At 56.5% G+C, this 5,545-nt stretch overlaps 1 long non-coding RNA gene across 1 annotated transcript; it reads right to left on the reverse strand.

The window, feature by feature from the left end:
- Positions 1-370: 370 nt before the first annotated feature.
- On the reverse strand, positions 371-5,240 carry LOC147820930 (uncharacterized). The gene is made up of 2 exons (XR_002391861.2): positions 4,443-5,240; positions 371-652 (listed from the first exon to the last, which is right to left on the reverse strand). It is a non-coding gene; the product is annotated as an uncharacterized LOC147820930 (long non-coding RNA).
- Positions 5,241-5,545: the final 305 nt, after the last annotated feature.

Raw genomic sequence — 5,545 nt, forward strand, 5'->3', positions numbered from 1 at the left:
ACCAGAGTTCACCTCTAGCAGGGCACCAGGTTGAGTCTTTCCTACAGTGGTTCTAGTCCATCCTTCTGGCACCGGTGGGCTGTGGGAAGGGTAGGTGCCATAGCTAAGCCAACACAAGGCAGGTACAAACTTTACCTGTGGCCACACAGCTGACATGGGGTTGGGCTGAGCCCTCTGCACCAACAAGGGTTCAGGGCAGCTTAGTGGGTGGGTAGGGAGATGTAGGATCTGGTGCAGAGATCGTCCAGGCAACAAGCATGTACAGACACAGGGACACATGAACTGGAAATAACAGTAGCAGAACAATTCAAGTGAGATTATATAGTTAAGAGTAAAATGATTGGAGAGATAAAGTGAAAATAAACTGATAGCCTGGAAAAGACTCAGTCTATTTGGAAAGCCACCAAATACATTCTTTGAGGGGAGGTGTGTGGTTACAATACAGACACTTCAATTGGTGGCTTAACTAGAAGGTTGGATGAGGCTGGAGGAGGACAAAGGCATTGGAAGCCAGGCCTGAGGAGGCCCTGGAGGACGCTGCCCATCTGGAAGATGAGCAAGACAGAGAAGAGGCAGAGAGATTAGAGCTTCTGTTGAGGATGCTGTCCAGTATGGGCAGAACATAATGGCCATGATCAGTTGTGACTCCAACCTAAACAAAGAGGGTGAGAAACAGAGACCTACTGGTTAAAATGCTTGCTGATAGCCTGGCCTGGTGGCTTACTCCTGTAATCCGGGCACTTGGGAGGCTGAGGCAGGAGGATCGCCAAGAGTTCGAGGACAGCCTGGGGTACAGAGTGAATTCAATCCCAGCCTGAACTACGAAGTGAGATCATGTCTCAAAAAACAAAACAAAACAAAAAACCTCTTTTTGATGGAATGGGTGTAGGGAACTCCTGAAACCCCTGGATGAGATGCAGGCACATACCCCCAGCACCCCGAATCCCCCGGGTGCTCTGGTGGATGGGGGCCAGGGGCTCCCTCCTGGGGCTGGGCAACCCAGGTGAGTCCAAGGGGCTTCAGGCAGGTTGGGGTGACAGGAAAGGCTCCCACTCTGGGGACCTTGATCCCCTTCTCTCCAAATCAAACAGTAGGGAGGGTGAGGACATGTGTGAAGGCCCCTTGGACCTCTGGGCCATGCCTGGTTCTGAGCTCGACATAGGTCCTCTGTCCGTGTCATGTTGACATTGTAAAAACTGGCTGCAAGACAAATTACAATATCAGCTGAAGACAACTTATGGCTCACAAATTGCAACCCACATTACAAGCTTGGAAAGGATGGGGAGGGGCATCCAGACACAGGTCCCCAGCAGCTCTGCCTCCTTTCTCCCTCCAGGCCTTCTTCCTGGAATCCCAGGTCTCTGCCATGCCCCTACCTCAACTCCAGCCCCATCAAGCCTGGTGATACCCCAGGGCCCTCCTCCTCCCAGAGCAGAGCCCCTGCATGGACCCTGCTGGGCAGAGTAGGCAGCAGCCTTTGGGGAGAGGAGTGGAGGAGGGGCCACAGGAAGTTCAGGAGCTCTAGGTTTCTGGGAGGGGAATAAAGCCCCCTCTGCACTTCAGGAAACACTCCAAGTGGACAGAGTATCCTGCTCACAGTTGTGGGCTGTCCACAACCTCTTGTCCCCCTCCCCAGAAGTCTGATCTCCTCTAGGTCCCAACCTGGGGCTGGGAGGGAGAGGGGCTTGCTTGGCTCACATACCCATCCCTCCCCAAGTCAAATGCAAGGATTGGCCAGCCTCTGGTGCCATCTGGTGGGCTGAAGAGTCACTGCATGTGGTTTAGGTAGGGGAAGCTTGGGGGCTCAGTGGGGAGGGGCAGCTGGGGGCCGTCCAGGGGCAAGGACTGGGGGAGGAGAACATCCTGGATGAGCCATGTCACCTCTAGCCATGGTCCTTCCTGGGCTTGCTTGAGAGCAGAGGCTTGGAGAGTCAGCATTTCTGTGCCCAAGTGTGCCACTCCAGCAGGTGATGCAGCTTCTCTGGGCCTGCATGCACTCAGCAACACGGGGTCATAATTACTGTCCTTCTGTCCATTCTGCCAACAATTTCCAGGGCATCCTTGCCCCTACCCATGTCACACTGTCTGTAGCACAGAAGCTGCTCCTCTCTATCCTCCCAGGTGTAGACAGAGAAGGAGTGGAGTAAGGGGGGGCGGGTCCCATCCTGGATTAGGCCATCCCTCTGCCCTTTCTTCAGCGACTGGTCCTTGAGTGCCCTCAGTTGGGCAACAAGAGGTGTCACTGGTCCTTCCCAGCAGCTGTAGCCTGAGATCTATGTCCACTCATACAGTTGCAAGCCCCACCCAGAGGTTGGGAGCCCAGCCATCCCCTACCCTGAATTCCTCCCCAACCTGCAGCTGTGGCCTACCCCAACCTCAATTGCTGTTCCGGCAGTGCACTAGGTCCTTCACGGTGACCCTCCCCTAGAGGGCTGGGAGAATCTCCTGACTTCAGTGAGGCTGTCCGTGCCTGGCACAGCCTGGCCACAGTCAAGAATGTGACACCTGCCCCTCTTCCGGGGGGAGGATAGCCCCCTAGGCTGCTCTGTCCTGTCCCCAGTGTCCCCCACAGGGGCTTAGCTCAGAAGACTGGGACACACCTGATGCCCGGGTGGCTCCTTCCCCACTGTGACATTCAAATCCTCTGACTTGAGGACTCCAGCCCCTAGTAGTCTCCAGCAGTCCTCCTCCACCTCAGCTCTCTCCCACCCAATGTCTCTGAACTGCATTCTGAGAGGGACTCACTGCAGTTCTTCAAATCTCAGGACCCCATCCATCAGTCCATGTGACACATGGGAATGAACTAGCACTGGCCACAGGGGGGCGCCCGCACAGTTCACAGTTCTTGCCTGGGACAGAGTGATGTCTTGCTGGGGCCTGGCTCCATCCTAGGATCAGGAAGGGGATTCTCATCTGTGCCCCTCCTACTTTATAATCCAGATTTTCCACGTTGGGATCAAAATGCTGGGTTTTCAGTCCAAGACTAGATCAAGAGGTGTGTGCTGATCTCCCTGACCAGCCACTGGGGACGTGGCGCATGGGACAGGAACCTTCTTTATCCTCCAGCTCCATTCACCCTCTGCTGGCTTTGCTGCCCCGGCAAATAGCCAGCCAGCAGACCCAGCCCACCAGCAGCTGGCTGGCAACCCTCCAGGTGGCCTGCAGACCCTGCTCAGCCAGGCCAGCCACACCTGCTACAGCAGCTGGTTCAAAATCCCCAAATCCCAGAAAACCAGCCACTTGGCCCTGCATCAGCCAGGCCAGCACGTCCTTGGCCCTGACGGCGGGCCTGTCCCTCCCTGAACCGGCTGTCAGGGACCATGGCCAGGTGGGCAGGCAGACAGTGTCCAGCAGCCTGAGATGTTAGGGGCTGCCTAAACCTAGGCCCTTCGTGGGGCAGTCATGTCCCCACTCAAACACTGCTGGTGTGGTCAGGGTCAGGGTCCATCTACAGATTTGCTTTCAGGGGGAAAGAGTGACCTCAGGTGGGGAGGGGGACTCTGCAGTGTGTCCCTGCCCCTGAGGTCAGGTAGCTGTTGGAGAGGCCTGGGTATCTGCCACTGGCTTGTCACCCCAGGGTCCCTTGGTGCTATGTCAGATGTGATTGGGGTGGGTCCTGGGGTTCTGTAGGTACCATGTGGCCAGTGCCCAGTACCTGGGCTGCTACTGGCCTGGGGTCCAACTCTGGTCCCCACCTTGGTGGATACCAGCAGAGCCAAGGACAAGGAAATGACACTTGCTCCCCACCCAGAGGGCCCTGGCAGGGTGGGGTGCTAGATGCACCACATTCCCAAACCTAAGACTTAGCAGTGGTCAGTACTTTACCATGGCAATGCTCACTTATTCTGAGAGTGTTTGCTGAGCTCCTGCTTTGTGCTGGAAATATTCACTTCTGGGTAGACCCTCTCAGGAGCCATGCTAATAATAGTGCGGTGCCCAGGAGAGAACCCTGGTTCATACCTGCTGGGCAGCAAGCACCCTCACCAGACTGTATGGAGGTGGGCAGCTATTGCTGCTCAGCTCTCCCCAAGGGTTGCGGTCTCACAGGGCTGGAGAGGAATGTGGCCACTGAGGGAAATCAGGAGGAAGGGCTTGACCATTGTCACATAACAAACAACCCTGAGGAAATGGTTTCCTGCACAGAGCAGGATGGGCTCCCCTGGACCACATGAGGGAAGGAGGTGTGTTTTTGGGGCTCAATTCACGCCGGTTTGCCCCTTAGCCCTCCACCCCTCGTTTTCCCCCAGCATCTGCAGCCTCGTAACCGATCCCCCTTGGTTAGGTCTCCTGGCCCCCTGCCTCCGGCCAGCTGTTGCAGAGGAGGCCACGTCTGTCCTCGGGGCCAACAGCTGCAGCTCCGGAAGTCCCCATCCCTCCCCAGAGCAGGTGTGCCCCCTGGACTGGCCCAGCCTGCCAAAGACCAAGGATATGGGGCTCCTTACCCTCATTGGCCCAGCTGTGGAAAGCCGGGGCCAGAATGGGTTTCGAGGTCCTCTGGCTGGGGCGCACCATGATCCAGGCCCTTGTGGCTGGCCTGTATTAGCTGCTCCATGTAGCCACACTCGCCTGACTCTGTGAGTCTGGGGTAATGTCCCTTGTCGCAGGTCCTGAGAGTAAAGGGAGACACTCATCCAGGAAGCAGATCCTCCTCCTGGCCACAGGAGGACCCACGTGGTCAAAGCACATGGCTGGGCACCAGCTGTTCCACTCATCAGATGCCTCCAATGTCACTCTCTTCCCTTGAGGTCACTGTCCTCACTGACTCACTGGCCTGTGGCTGCTGTCCACCCTGTGTGCCCAGCCTGGCCAGGAGATGGGCCACCCGAGCCGTTTGTGAATTTTCATCGGTGGGAGACTGCTGACTTTCTGTATCACATCCCAGCATTTTTCCTATCCCTGGGGTGCCACCACTTGTGTCCTGAACAGCATGGCTGCCCTTTTGACTCGCCTAAGGCTTCAACTGGGGGCCCACTTTGGGGTTTACTCCCAGCCAGCCACCCCAGCCCTAAGCCTGAGTCCCTCCCCTGGCTTCTGGACCCCAGGTCTCTGCACCTGCCTCCCCCACCCAGCACTGTTCCCATCCTCAGACCCTGATGCAGCTATCTTCTGCTCAGCTTCCCTCAGAGCCCCTCCTAGACTGTGCTCAGCCCTTCCTTTGGTACTGGGCACCATTAGCATCAGGCATACCGTCTCTGAGGACAGGAAGCAGCTCCTACCTGAATGTGGCCTAGGAGGACCCAGGTAAAGGATCCCTGAAGGCTACTGGCCAGAGGCTGCCTGTACAGAAAAGAACTGGGGCTCCTGGGAGCTACCCTGAGCCATTGCCTGCCACCACCACTGGTGCCTGCACTGCGGGTCAGTGTCCCCAACATTCAACTCCATCCAGAACCTCAGAATGTGACATTGTATGGAAACAGGATCTGTGTAGTTGTAGTCCAGCTGGGTTGAGGACATGATGGAGTAGAATTTGCCCTAAATCCAACAGAGGTCTGGGTGAAGAGACAGACACAGAGGAGCACTGGTATGATGACAGAGGCAGAGACTG

The sequence above is a fragment of the Heterocephalus glaber genome, unplaced genomic scaffold (genome assembly GCF_053883595.1).
Source record: "Heterocephalus glaber isolate CG9 unplaced genomic scaffold, H.glaber_assembly_v1.0 deba00001781, whole genome shotgun sequence".
Taxonomy (NCBI): domain Eukaryota; kingdom Metazoa; phylum Chordata; class Mammalia; order Rodentia; family Bathyergidae; genus Heterocephalus; species Heterocephalus glaber.